The sequence below is a fragment of the Corvus cornix genome, chromosome Z (genome assembly GCF_000738735.6).
Source record: "Corvus cornix cornix isolate S_Up_H32 chromosome Z, ASM73873v5, whole genome shotgun sequence".
NCBI classification, from domain to species: domain Eukaryota; kingdom Metazoa; phylum Chordata; class Aves; order Passeriformes; family Corvidae; genus Corvus; species Corvus cornix.
In genome coordinates, this window is record NC_046357.1 from 60,535,931 (window position 1) to 60,551,649 (window position 15,719).

The window sequence follows — 15,719 nt, forward strand, 5'->3', positions numbered from 1 at the left end:
TAGAAGAGATTTTTTCACCTCTCCTAGATATAAAATAGTGAAACCTGATGTGAGTTGGGAAAACAAAACTGAAAAAAATCCGCAACGTTGCAGTTGTCTACCTTTATTGTTTCATGGCTATCAAAGTAATTCCATAGTGAATACCTGTATAAAAATTATAAAATTGATGCTCTTCTCTTTACCACAGAATGGTATTTTTATTGTTATGGATTAAATTTTACAATCACACAAAGAGAATGCACCTGTCTAAAGGAGACAGTTCAAAATATGTTTCATTTTCTATATATGTGTTAGCCAAGGCTGAGTCCTCTGGCCTAAATAGAAGGATGAGTCCAGTAGAAAGAGGAAAAAACAAAAAAAAAAAGTACTAGAACTGGCAAAATGTTAGCAGTGCCTGTACTTGATCTAAGTAATGAGCAGGGATTGCATAAACAATTTTTATTTAATTGACTAAATTAATTGGTGTAGTGGTTTGGTCTAAAATACTCATTACTGTTTATCTTCTGTGAGATAAGAATTAGGAGAAATACTGGGCAGAGCAAGTATTAAGTCATAAGTTAAGTAGAATGATAATGAGAAACTTATATTGTAATTGTACTGAACTGTCTAGGGGTGGAATTTGGTGTTTCTGCCTCGTTAGAAACCAAACCCACTACAATTGGTTAAAAAAAGAAAAAAAGAAAAAAAAATCCTCTCTGAAAATTTATGTCATATCAATTTCCAGATGTTTTTTATAGATCAAATAAGCTTTTTCTAATTGAGTACCATTAGCAACACTTCAGTCCACAGATTTTTGTCTGTAGTGCTCTCACACACAGTGATAAGATTAACATGCCCCTTATGCTCCTGAGTGGAAGGAGGAAGAGAATGGGTAGTGCAGGAATAGGATGACATGCATGTGGTAAGCTCTGTGTTGGCACCCACCCCTCTATAAAGACAAGGTAGTTGCTAATGAATGTGTGTGTAGAAGGAAAAACACAGTTCACATTCACTAATTAAATATGCAATGGATTTCTGGCTGCAATTTAGCAAGTTTCAAAGAGCAAGTACACAAAAATAAGCAAATTATGGTTTCAAGTTTTATTAAAGATTTATGTTGTCATTGTGCATGTGACTAACTATCCAGAACAACCTTGAAAGATTTGTAAACCACAAACAAGGTGGAATGAGCCTCAAGAAGGAGAGAAAAGTTCCCTCTGAGGAAAAAACTGGGCACATTTCAAAAAAACCTTGATTATACAAAACAGGACAGAGCATAAATTAAAGACCCCCAGGGGCAGCTTCAACTTGCAGCCAAAATCAAGTTTTGCTGCTTAGCTCTGTTGGCTAGTTTCTAATAGCACGCTGCAATGAAAATCGTTTATAACTAGAAAGGTCCCATAACAATGTGGCAAAGGCAAAGGGACTGCAAGAGAATATTAGAGAAATTTACCCTGTGGGTGATCACTAGTTACTGAGGAAGATAATAACTGCTCAGCTACTCTGAAATAATTTAGTCATAAAAGAATGTTCATTAAAATAATGTTAAAGAGGGTTTTCAATGTGGTGTGGAGGGACTTAGCTGCATGATTCTATTTAATATTAATGGAATTGCATGGCTAAACCCACACACACTGTGATGAAAATCTGCACTTATAGTTTTAAGAAAAATCCATAAAAGGAAACAAATTCAGGTGAAGGCTTCTTTCTGTTTTGCCATGTTATTGCTAATAATACAGCATGTACAATTAGCGCACAACAATTGTAATAAAAATGTGGCTGCATCTAAGCTCTTAATGAAAGAAGTTAAGGAGAGAAGGAAAGGCTTACCTCTGTAGCAAAGCACTGATTAAACAGAGAGGACAAATATTCATGGTAATATATACTTCTTCAGTGTGAATTGTTTGTGTAACAGGCTGTAGCACAAATGTGTTGTCAAGCTACAAAATAGTTTTATTGCATGTTTCAAACAAGAAGTTAGAAAAATGAATGAAAAAGAGAAATTTTGATGTTTAGTGGGAAAAGCCCTTCTGAACAGACAAAAAGAGAAACACCTTCCTTTAATGAGAATTTACATGTAACTCTTGGAGCCTCTATGTCTCAAAAAACATAGGACCCATGGTACAGCCGGTTTGCTCTTATTCTTCTCAGCTATGCTACCCTCGACTGGAATAAATATGACTAATTGGGTTGATGTGAAATAGACTTCTGATCAAAAAGCTAGAAAACAATTTGATTTAAAAAAAAAAAAGTGGTCTGCAGTGACAACAAAGAGCCATATCTGAACTTACCCAGACCAATAATATGCATACTGGAAAACAGGGAAATGATAAAAGAGCAGGTCCTATTAAGACAAATTTTTAGTCCATTTTTACTGGCAACTGGTACTTTCATCCTCATACTGAATATCAGAGATATTTGTTCTCCATTTTTATTACATCTTGTATTTCATGTTTTGTTTTGTGAGCAGAGGTTTGGGAGTTTTTTGAGTGAATGTAAGAAACACTGTGTTGAGAATTAAAAATTTCAGTAAATGCCAATTATTTGTAACAAGAATGCCCTAAGACAGTATTTTAGTCCAGTTTTATCATATGAAGAATAACTTAGATTGGAGCCATTAAAATTTTGAAACATGAAAATGATAAAGCAAAGGATTTTCTATTGTAATCACACTTGTAAGAACCCCTCTTACCAGGAGGCAGTAATGTGAAGAGGAAGCTCAGCATATAAAGCTTTTATTATATCTTTTATTTTTGAAAGAGTGTTATGAGAGCTTAGCATTACTTTTAAATGATTGACACAATAAGTGTTCCATTTTAATTGGCACTTCTGTGATTTATCACTATATCATGTTGGGAACACACCATTAGGCCATTTGTAAGTGAATAGCAGGCTACTGTACATCTGACAATACTTGAAGACTTCTATTGAAGGCACCTATTAAAAGGAGACACCTACTAAGAGAGTTCATGTCCCATTCTTTCTAACTACTGAATTTTACTGAATTGTATCCTTCCCTCCTGAACAGAAATATAATTGTTGCCATCCTAGGTATCACACTGCCATGTTTTCTTGTTTTGCAACGGCATGAACAATATTATTTCAGTTTCTAAACTGAGATCAGGAACTTTAATCCCACTGAAAGAACATAATTTTCTTGATCATCACATCTTGTTACTTCCTCTCTAATCAGAACAGAGTTCTCAGTCCTCACCAGTACCATAATGCTTGAGGTAAGTAAGAAACCATATCAAAACTTGGATTTAGATCAAGGGTAGAGTTTCCTTGTTCTGAGGTTTGGAAATGTATTGGGTTTGGAAATTAAGCTGCTGCCAGTGGCCCTGCCATGGCTCTTCTACTGAATGAATTTCCATCTAAAAGCTGTTCAGTCAGACTCTGAGGCTGCAACAACCAAATACTGCCTCCAGACATTGGTTCAAACTTGTAGCCCTCTTCGTCTCTTAGCGCTCTGTTTTCTCTGCTGCATTCAAGTGTTAGACTGACGATGATCAGCAGTGGCTGAATGACTCCATTTTAGAGTTGCATTGTTCAAAACCTTTCTAATCTGCATCAGATAACACTATTTCAGGATCTTAATTCTAATCTTAGAAAAGCAATCTTGACACATTGTGATACATGTAGACTTACCTTAGTATTTTGATCTGGCCCAAATGATTTCTTTTCAACTCCTACATTGCATGTTGCATTTTTTGCATTAGCATCTGTTACTCTATGTACCATCTGTCTTTATCGACACTTAGGTACACAGATGTGCTGTCACTGTGCAAAATGTTAGAGATCAGTTTAACCTTCCTTTTCCTAAAAATTGTCACAATATCAATTATTCCTTGTCAACAGATAACATTTGCTCTTATTTGTTTCAAGTGGGCTTTTGTAGGCTTTTCTTGTTCTAAAAGCTGTGGTTTTAGTGAAAAAAAAAAAAACCAAAAAAAACAGCTTATGGCGGTAATGATATCATCTGAGTTCAAGGTTATTTTCTATATCCTTATATTTGTTTTAGTGCCAGTAGGCTATTCTGTAAAGAATCAGAGTTTAAAAAAAACACCAAAAATGCCCTCATGGAGACTTGCCAAAAAAAGGTAATATAATAGTATCTTAAAATGGATGCAAGTTACTGCAGTGCTTTCCAAACTTATTTCTCATCCTTGCATATAGACTTATGTAGGCATACATGCCATATTTAGAAAGATGAAATTGAAGGAAAGTTTATCATAAATAACTGGCCAAGAATTATGTCAGAGAAATAGGAAAAACTGTTAAATGTTAGCTCTATGTGTAAAAAACATAGTAGTGGGATACACATGATACTATGGAATAGGGATACAATATGCAATCTCTTTGTCGCACTCAATTTTCAAACTCAAGTTGCTTTAAAGAAAAGCCAGTATGAAACTCCTTAAACAAAAGGTATGAATTCAAATTTATTTTAAACTATAATAAATAATTAAATCCTGTTTAGATTCTTGGAGAGCCTGACCTCTGACATTCCTATTATACAAGTCAAGGAGATTGAGATGTACACTTACCTAATATAAATCATAATATGTTATAATTTTATAAACAAATATAAATAGGTTTCCTTGTTAGAACAAATGAGTAATTTTTCACAGAGAATATTTCATTTCGATTTATGACATTGTAAAGGTCTTTTCAGGTAAGTAATCAACAGTAATAAAAGTATGATACTTCACTGATCTGTAAAAATGGCTGTATTGTTCAATATCACAGTATTTCAGAGACAGAAGCATAGAGATCTGCTGGAAAACAAGAAATTCCTCGAAGGAATTTCACCAAGGAATTTCATGCTTTCTCTTCCCTCTTAGTAAGGTAAAACTGTATTAGCTGTGGCCACATTGGAGAAAAAAAGCCCTACAGATTAAACCACAGTTTATGATATTCATGTTTTTAGCTGAAGAGTGAAGAGAAAACCATAAGGATATTGCTCATGTGAACTTGAACACTAGATCTGACTTCTAATTTAAAGCTACAATATGGCTCACAACAATGTGTTGTTTTTCCAGGCTCCACGCACTTAAAACGTGTGTATGCCTGAACAAACACATAGTTTCTCTAAAAATATATAAGACAGAATGCTTTCCAAAAGGTAACAGAAAACTTGAACTAAATATTTGTATTCATTCTTCTCTCTTCATCTTTAACATTTCTATACATTGTCTCTCCACTAGCTTTAATGTGGAGACCAAAGAAATAGGAAATAGGCCCATTCTAGTGATGTAAATGTGCTCTGCTGAGAAACACTGCTGGACAAAACCTGATGGAAGTGGACTTGCCACATCTGTGTCCCTAACTGTGCCGCAAAATGCAAGAAAGCATGTTCCAGGAAAAAAGGACATACAGGAAGATAAGAACAAAGCTGTAGAAAAACAGGTATCCATCACTCCAAATTAATCACATATCCCTAAGTCCAGTCCTATCCAATCTTAAAGGAAGATAACTTTTAAATAGAGGAATTATCTTACATTTAAATTCTTCTAAAAATACTTAAATATTTTTGACCTTGTTGATAATGGATCTTCTGTAATATTTTGCAGAGCTTTTGTCTTGTATAACAGAAAAGAGAAAGCAGACTCTAGAAAGCTTGGACAAATTACAAAACAGAATAGCCAGTGTCTTACCTAAGCTTCTCCCTTTTTGCCTTTTTTAAAAAATTGGCTTTGGTTTATATTTTGGTTGTATCTTATGTACTTATATATTAAATTGCAAAGTTATTATTTTAGAAAATTTGACTGAATATTGAATATTGCCTCAATCCATGAAGCTCCTGTGGCAGTCCCAAAAAAGCCTTTTTTTAAGACAATGTGTTCATCTTCTCACCTGGTCTCACTCTCAGCTCAGTCTAATTTCCCTTCCATTCTCCCAGCAATTTGATTCTACAATGGGCTGTGCTTTCCCATTTCTCAAATTTCTGATTTTTTCCCTTTTCTGTGCCAGTCACAGTACTGCTCCTGCATTTGCTCATTCTTGTCCTCATACACACAGCCCCCTTAGGCCTCCTACTGATGAGAAATGAATAGCAAGACATAAAAGCACCGCTTGCTTTTTTTTTTTCTTTTTTTTTCCTGTAGGAAACCTTTCTTTTCCTCACACCCGTATTTCTCAGGAAATTAATACCAGCTTGACAGAAGAACAGTTTATAAAGAGATTCAGGGGAATTAAAACTAAAAGTCTCAGTAAACCTCCATACTGTATAAAATTATAACATCTAACCCATTACACAGGCAACCTCTCACACTTAAACCTATGAATCCCTAATAAGAAACTGAATATCCTGATCTTAATCTTGCTTATCTTTCTTAATACTGTGTACATACGTGGATAGATAGCACATAAATTTCTCAAATGTAATTTCTTTTGTACAGTTTTCAGTCTCTTGCTCAGCTGAAAGTCTGAAGTATTTCTGAGATACATCATTTGAATCTGAGGGATCATGTATCTCATCACAGGTGTTCTGTAGAATGATAAGAGAGACAGCAAACAATGTTCCTGGGGCCAGACAGAGGAGAAAATAACCCAGGGGAAAGTTTCTGAATAAGTAGCATCAGCATGAACAGAAATAGATGTAAAATGAAGACTGGGAAAGAGTGAAAGAGAAAGCTCCACAGAACAAATAAGGCATTCCACTGCACATGTAGAATAAGAAATCAGAGGGAAATTATTAGTAATGCACAGAAAGAAGGGAAAAAAATTAGTCCATGGGAAAGCACAACTCTAAAATAACAGAGCTCTGAATTACCTGATAGGTGAACAATATTTTCGCTGATAAAAAAGACATTGCTATCTCTAGCAGATAGAATTTTATCTTATTTCCCTAAATTTTGAAGGTTTACCTAATAGTCATATGGTAACATTGTTACATGAAGTCTATATACTTAATGAGAAAGGCATCTGCTTATGGAAACCACCTTTCATCATTTGGGAAGCACATGAAATTTAATTTGCAGAGGATCTTTTAAACCTACCTATTGCTACTATTCTCCATTGTAGCTTAAGTTCGTTTTGTAGCATTTACTCTCATTTTGTATTTTCTACTTTCCGTTTTCCTTTTTTTCCCTGAAAAATAGTTTCAGTGCTCAGCCACTGAAAACAAAGAAAGAACCCCATTGTCACTTGTATTATTTGCATTATATGCCAATCTACAGACACCTAGCACTGTAGATGATAAGGCATACAGATTCAAGAGCATAAAAGCATAATTAAAATGGGGGGTGGGGGTGGGGAAATCCAAACCAAGAAAAACTTGATCAAGGAAACAAGTAGGAGAAAAAAATCAAAGTATAGAAACAAACAAAAATCCTCCAGAGAATGCTCCAATATGTTCCAACAAAAATATTCCAATAATGCATATTTTCATTTTTAGGTAGAAGACTGGCAGCTGTATTTGCCATTGACCTCAAGAGTCACTGCCATGGACAATATGTAAGTGGAAGAAAATTTTAAATTTATAATTATTAGGTAAATTTATGCATTGATATTGGAAAATACTTTGCTCCGTAGAGCTGTTGTATAAGGTCCCTACAGTAGCATACTGCAGAATGCACAACCAGTTTACTAAAAGCCATCTTTAGTGCTACAATTTACTAAAAGCTATCTTAAGTTTATTTGATATCATGTCACTGCTAGTTTTTTGTATCTAAGATGTAGAAAATGAAGCTTATTGCATAATTTAGAATTGTGGGAATAACAGCCACTGTGAGTACATCTGACTATTAAATGTACTCAAGAACGTGTTCAACTTTACATAAGAACATACAGATAATCAGTACACTGTTGTATTTGTAGCAAATTACAGCACAGGATTTCAGGACAGAAATTTTGTCAAATTCTTCTATAGCCACTACTGGACTTCTTTTAGTTCATCTGATGTGCCTGCTGCTATGCCACTGCATTCCACAGGGAAGTTATTCCTCGACATCTTCTGCTACATATGCAGCATATATGTATATATCACCGAATCACAGAATCCATTGGGTTGGAATCAAGTTGGTTGAGATCATCAAGTCCAACCTATGACCAAATTGTCAACAAGACCATGGCACTGAGTGCCACATCCAGTCTTTTCTTAAACACCTCCTGGGATGGTGACTCCACCACCTTCCTGGGCAGTCTATTCCAATGTCTAATCACCTTTTCTGCAAGAAATTACTCCTTATATCCAGCCTAAACCTCCCCTGACACAGCTTAAGGCTATGTCCTCTTGTCCTGTCTCTATTTGCCGGGGAGAAGAGACTGACCCCCAACTGGCTACAGCCTCCTTTCAGGCAGTTGTAGAGAGTGATAAGGTCACTCCTGAACCTCCTCTTCTCCAGGCTAAACAACCCAAGCTCCCTCAGCTGTTTCTCGTAGGACTTACTGTCTAGACCCTTTTCCAGCTTTGTTGCCTTTCTCTGGACCCAGAAAATAGAATATCATAAATCCCAAGGGTCACATTCCTGACCACATATGCCAACGTGAAAAGAAAGGCTGTAATGTTTTGATCAGGATGAAATTAGAATGCTAATGAAAAGGGTTAGGTTGGTTAGTTGCTAGTTTTTTTGTTGCTGGTTTAGTTTAATTTTTTTTTCTTGTTCATGTTTCTTGTGAGGTATATATATGAGACCTTAACTTTGAAACCTAACCTTACTACTAAGCATCAGTTTCTTCACAATTGCTACTACTAAAATATTTGCAAAACAAATGGAGACAAGAAGTCTTTAGAGTAGTGGAAGGAGAACACAGTGGCAATGATATTATTATTATTATTATTATTATTATTATAGTCAAGGCTTATATTCTTTAGAAACTGGTGTAGCTTTCTGTTGCAGAACTGATTATTGGCATTAGCAAGTTCTTTGAGTGAGACCTTGGTATTCACATCCTCTGGAGAGGAATGGGGTTTTTTAAGGACACTTTAGGGTATAGTTAAAGGAAAATGCATAGCTATAATATAACTGAATATAACTGAAAAACAACTAGAACAAATTTACAATATATAATTTGTTTGACATACCTTTGTGTGCATACCTCCACTGTCAGTTATATTTGATCTTTTTTCCAGGCAGAAGACTGAATTTCTATTGTGTATGACTTGTATGTTGCATAGAAAATTGATAGAAAATACAATTCAGCAGTGAAAGCAGATCAACAGTGATCTGATGATGTCTACGCCAATAAATGTTCCAGATGAAATATTTTATATATGACTCTAAATAAAATTGTGTGATAAGGGAATGAACACAGATGATTATGGCTTTTTTCACAGTCCATTAGTACTTCAGGCCTTATTTATTCCTCAATACAATGCAGAAATTATTAAAAGATGGGACTCGAAACATCAAACTTCAAAACTTTACCATGCCAATTTCCCCTGCTTAATGGTACCATTAAGATTACCTGTCAGAAAATAGATGGGCAAGGTAGGGCAGGGCCGGGCAGGGCAGGGCATGGCAAGGCAAGGCAAGACAAGGCAAGGCAAGGCAAAAGAGAAAAGATACCAAACATAGCAAACAAATAAAAAAACCCCAGTCTCAAATAAATCACATACATTAATGTGCCAACATGCCATTTTGTATAGGTTTATCTATATGCCCTTGTCTTTTTGGAAACTCAAAATGTACTCACAGTTCGTGGTAGACAAACTGTAGTCTCTTTAAAGCATTATATTTTTTTCTCCTTATCCAGCTTTAGTGCTACTGTAGTGTCTGTAAGGGACTGTTAAAGATGGACTTATTTTGCCATTGCCTGGCTCCATTGATAAGATCTGTAGTTGAAGACCCGATGCAATAATGGGCCGTGATCATCTATCAGTAATGGGCCATGACTGTCTGTGGGAGCAGCAATGAGCACACCCCTGGCATTGCAAGTGAACAGCCTGCATGTGCAGAACTGAGCATATCCCAGGAATGTCGTGAACCTCGATGCACGTGCCATTCTCATGGCCCCCACACTGCAGTGAAACTGCTGAGTCAGTGCCACAAAACGCCACTTAGCCAATATAGAAAAGAGAAGGCAGCAAGTCCCATCAGAGTTCTACCCACCAACAGAGGAGAGAAGGATCTTCACAGGATGCTGCAGATACTTGGTGGTGACTACCTTTCTCATTTTTTGTAATTCTTCACTTTTCCCTACTTTTCTATCCTTTCTTCTCGCTCTCCTCTTTTAAAGTGAATAAACGTGAATTATCATTTTGATTACAGACATTTCACCTTGTTTGTGTCTTAATGTGGCTCTGGGAATATTCAAACCATCCCTCTGCTCCATGTTCATGGTTTAGGATACATTCCTGGATTGGGACAATGCTATATAATCTAAAGTAAATATCCCCCATAGCTGCAATGTAGAAATAACAGTCAGCACTTACTTCAGTTATGGACTCTTTGTTTCTCTTTTTCTGAATGCTGAGTAAATCCTGATTCTAGCTACAAGAGAATGCTATGGCATTTTGATCAAAACGAGCAGATGTATTCAAGTTCTTCACCTGTAGTGGCATAGCAGCTATTATTGAATTAAAGTTCAGAACTTATGGGACCTAGCAGTGTAATGAAAAAAAGATGAATTCTACTGGCTAACAGCTAGAATATAAGCAAATTCCACAATTTGGGGATAAATAACAAATAATAACCTGATAGTTTATCTATTAAAAAAAAACCCAAACAAACCAGAAAAACTCTCTCCCTCTAAAGCACATGAAGCTGGGAGATGATGACAGACCTGGTAGGGGGTGATTTTTGGTTGGATTTTGGGGATTTTCTCCCTATGTTTCTCCTAATTTTTTTTTTCCATGCCATTTAGAATGCCAAAACCATGTAAGGTCCTTCATTTGCAAAGTAATTCAATTATTGGACAGTGGAAATGTCAGAGTAAAAACATTAGATTTTAATTTTGCCACCATAATTGGCTCTATGAGTGAAGGCAGTGTAGTTGAGGTCCTTGTTAAAGCAGATCCCTTGGAGCAGATTCATAATGAAATGACACTGAATGACCAGTTTTTAAATATCTATCTATCTATCTATCTATCTGTTCATCCATCCATCCATCCATCCATCTATCCATCATCTATTTATCTATACATGACATATATATATATATATATATATGTATATATATATATATACACACCTTTGGCAGGTTTATTTTAGAACAGTTTGGTTGCAATGGAAAGGAGGTATGAAGCCTTTCTATAGGTTATTATCTATAGAAATATAAGAATATAAAAGTATGAAGATATTACATAAGAAAATATATAAGGAAAAGAAAGAAAGGATAAGAGTAGATAGTGTAGAGGAAAGATATCACTACTCACAGATTGAGCAATGAGATTTGATTGTTGCAATTTTGATGTCCATTGGTCAAAGTGATGGTTGAAGTCTCACCCCATCAGGACTGGGTGAAGCCTGTGAAACATAAACGTTAAGATATGCATTCAGGTTCAGAGGCAAATGCCCAGGTACCATCCTTGGTAAGGGAGTGGTTTTGCACTGTCTGATGCAATACTGTGCAATACTGTGGATTATGCACAGTCCTCTGCTAGAGAGCCCCAGAAATAAGTCCGGGGGCCCTTTGGGGGTCTTTGATGCTTTATGACCCACTCTAGATATGACAGCTGTTTCTCACGCCACCGTAGTTGAACCACTTGCGCCTTATGAGAAAGGATGAATACCTTCAGGCCTACACATGACTGTTCTAATATCTCCCCTCAGCGGGGGAAGTTACACCTGAGCGACTTGTGTTAGGGAGTAAATTGACATGATAAAAAGAATTATCTCATCTTGCAGAATATGCTTGTTTTCAGACTTTCCCCTTAACTGGCTCAAAATCCAGCTTGTTGCTAAGCAAAGGTCAGTTTGTTGTGGTCCTGCTGTGGTGGTGGTGCACAGTCCCTCTGCACCTGGGCTGTTCTTGTACAGGTCTCAGGTTTTGTCATCACAACCCAAAACCTCTCCTCCTCCCCTTCAGTTTCAGGGGTGCAAACCTGGGTGCAGCAAAGCACCCTGCTGCTTTTGCAAATTGCTGATGGTTGGTGTCATTAACCTTTAACTTAACCATTTCATTTAATCTTTCATTTAACCATTTCAGTGTCTCATATATGAGGCAAAAGATACTCAAGAGAAATATTTAGCATGACCATCACTATATTCAAGATCATCAATAAGTAAATCTCAGTCAAAATAATACTTAATATATTCAAATTTACACAAAGCCTAAAACTCTGGGAGCTTTACGCTGCCACTATTTTTCAGAAAAGCTGTATTGACACAACTGCAGAATTAAATAAATGAACCATCTTCCTCTTTTCATTCTCTTTCTACTTTAAAACAAAATCAAGCCAAGCCAACACCACATAAATCCTCAAAAAAACCCCAAAACCCAAACCTCTCCAAGTGGTAAGTGAGTACATGAGTATTTACATTCCTCATTCCTAAATCTGGAACCAGTGATGACGTCACAGAAGGTCAGGTGCAGTAGCAATCTTTTATAAGGGGAGAAAGAATATAGGGATCTATGATATTTTATAGATTAATTTGACAATTTTTTAAACTATTGTGCACAGGAATCATACAGTATTTTGACTGGGAAATTAATGCATGCTTTCTTTATAAGTATCAATATTCTATCCCAATTCAGACACAATAACACTGGCAATATCCACCAATCATTAGTGAAGTTTCCCTTTTCAGATTCATAAGACAGTAATAAGTCACTGCTAGTGGGGGGAAATAAAACAACCAAAAAGCAGAACAAAACAAAACCCACAAACTGAAACTGAACAAACAAGAGAACAACCCCAAAAAAAGAAAAATCCAAGGAACCAAGAAACCATTCTCCTGCTACTTTCCATTTTTCTGTAGGCATTATATTCTGAACACCAGTATAACCTAGCAGGTTTTACAATAGTCCTATTCTAAATATTTTCTTGTTTGCTATGATAGAGTATTACAAGGAAAATTTCCTTGTCAGGTTTTTTAGCAAAATCACAGAAATTTATGACCAAAAAATTTTTTTTTCAAAATGTTATGTGCAGTAAGGAGTATGAGTCTTTCTTCTCAGTAACAACATTATAAAGAAAATTTATAAATAGCTTTACAAATAGTCAGGTGAGACTGACTATGGGTACTGCATTGAAAAGCTTAAACAGGTTTTTTTATATCTGTATGGTGATTCACTATTTTGAAGCATTAAAGAAAGGCATAATAGTAATAAAATTCCTTCTCTTTTATTAAACAAGAAAGGGCCTTGCAAGGAAAAGAGATGGGAAAAGGGGAAGGGAGATTAAACCCTGAAATTTTAATAAGAGAAAAAATACCTATAAAGGAGTAAAGAGGGAAAACTAAGGGGATAGAAAAAGTAGAAAAATTGATAACTGGGGAAGCAACATGAAATATTTTTAAGCTCTTGGAAAAGCACAGTATGAAGTCTCTCTGTATCTTGGATAGTGTGACTTCATGTTGTATTTTTCAAAATTGTATTGTTTTTCTAACATTCTCAACTTCATTAACCATTCTATTTGAAATGGATGAGAAGTCCAGGAATGAACTTTCCCTCCTTCCCCATCAGAAACATGTATAACAACTCTTAAGCATCAAAATGGGATTATCTTGTTTTCCTTTTTTTTCTTTTCCTTTCAAGGAAAACTCAAAAAAACCTGCGTGTTCACAGACAGATAATCTACCAATCTAAGTTGCCTAAAACACCCTATGTTATCTTGGGCAACTCTCTTAGTAACATTCTCAACCAGTTTGTGCAGGAAGCTCTGGTGCTGAAACACAAGAATCACTTTTCAGCTCTCAAATCTTCTAATGTCTTCTGGTACACACTGTGCAGTAAATTGTTATCTTGTGCTTTGGCAGGTCGTCATTTCCTGTGCGGGTGGTTACGCTACAGCTAAGCCCTTCGTTCATTCAAATGACATTTCTTCAATTATTATTTTATTAAGTAACATTAATAAAACAATAATAAATGTTAGTAAACAAATGCTTCTTAAACGTCAAGAGCAACAGCTATTAGCATAAGACATACACCCTCTCCACTCACACACAAGCTCTCACTCTTAAACATATCTACAACCCTGCATGGCTGTCCAGCAGAAGTCAATCTCCAGCTGTGCCAGTTTGGTCAAATTTAGAGATGCATCCTCTGAGAGAAGGCACAACCACCCCTCCCCCACCAGGTTTGGGAAAAATAAATTTTCCTCGAAGGAAAGTGAAAGAGATAAAATCTATTTATTTAACAAACACATGGGAAAAAGATAATAATGCTAAATAATAAAACCTCTCACTCTGCTGAGAGAAACCTGGGAAAATTTCAGAGTCCTTCCATAGATCTCTCTCTCCCCCTTCTTGGAGCTGGGACAGGGTGCTGGGCCCACCTCCAGGGCCAAGGCCTCAGTGGAAAGTCCTCCCAATGTATCCTGATGTTGAAACCATCCAGCAGAGAGAAAAGGAAAAAAAGGAAGTCCCAGGAAAACAAAAGTTCAGCTCTCCGAAGGAAAAAGAGCTGAGGCAAAAAACTGCAGAAAGCTGGCTGGAAAGAAAAGCAAGCCGAGTGCTTCCCTTCCCTCTCGCTCTCCTGCTACAGATGAAAAAAAGTCTCTATCTCTGCGTGACCTTGAACAAGCTGCAAACTGCTTTGAAAAAGTTTTGCTCAGTTTTTCCTTCTCAGGCTCAATTTAAAGGCATAGAAAGGTACAAAAATTAATTTCTGGGCATAGGGCAGTGATAAGGGATACACATCATAAAGTCACCCCAAGACACCAACACACATTCCCCAATGGATGACAGGCCCAGATCAACTGTAAGGATGAGGTCGTAGAGCCACTGCCTAAATCTGTGCACTATATTTTTCTTATGATCTCCAGGCTGCAGGGAAGCCAAGGATGTGGCTCTGCTGTCACACCACAGCCAAGCCTGTTGGCAGGTGATGCCAACAAACCCTGGGGTCTTTGGTGCGTCTTCCCTATCAATCAACCCCAAAGATTTACCACATAAAGTTTGTGATGCCTGATCTCCTTTCTGTGGCTGTCCAGCCAAGCATTTGTCTGATGTCATCCAATCATTCGCCATGTCACTCACTTTTCCTGGTATTTAATTGGTTTTCCATTTTTATGCTCAAAATCCTGTTATGAGTAAACATACTCTATAGCCAAAAAAAAATTATTAGTAAGACTGAAATGTAGATTTGAGAGTTATTATTATTCCAGATCTTGGTAAAATAAGAAAGAAAAATGAAAAAAAAAAAAAAAGAAAGGTATGCTACTATATAGGAAAATATCTACAACAACAACAAAATTTATTATTATTATTATTATTATTATTATTATTATTATTATTACACCTCCTACCAACTCTCAGTGTTGCTAGTGTCACATTCACTTTTCAACTGCTCTTCTGTGATGCTCAGGTTCATGGAATCACACTGGTGTTGTGAGAAGTGGAACAAGAGAAGAGCTGAGCAACAAGAAGTCATCGACCCGAGTTCTTCAACCAGAAAGATGATGTTGCTATGGATAGTTTCTCCTTCCCCAATTTAGGATGTGATTGAAGTCACCTTAATATGTTTGCTAATATATTTTAAGATCTTATTTTTCTTCTCTGACCTTTAGGTTCTTGTTATATTCAATTTTATTGTATATGGTATATGTATATGTCTTTTGCATATGTCAGACATATTTATTTTTCCTTTTTGTTTCCACCTGAACTTGATTTTTTCCAGTCCTGATCTGAAAT

The 15,719-nt window shown here is 36.2% G+C and overlaps 1 long non-coding RNA gene across 2 annotated transcripts in view; it reads right to left on the reverse strand.

Annotated features, from left to right (window-relative positions):
* LOC109143697 overlaps positions 1–14,315 on the reverse strand; it is a 105,596-nt gene extending 91,281 nt beyond the window's left edge. Inside the window, exons 1-2 of one of the 2 annotated variants that reach the window (XR_002044014.2) lie at positions 14,273–14,315; positions 11,300–11,390 (exon numbers count right to left, since the gene is read on the reverse strand). This is a non-coding gene — a long non-coding RNA (uncharacterized LOC109143697). Of the gene's footprint in view, positions 1–11,299; positions 11,391–14,265 lie in introns of both variants that reach the window. The other variant, XR_005603922.1, reaches the window with a different exon arrangement.
* Between the last annotated feature and the right edge of the window lie 1,404 nt (positions 14,316–15,719).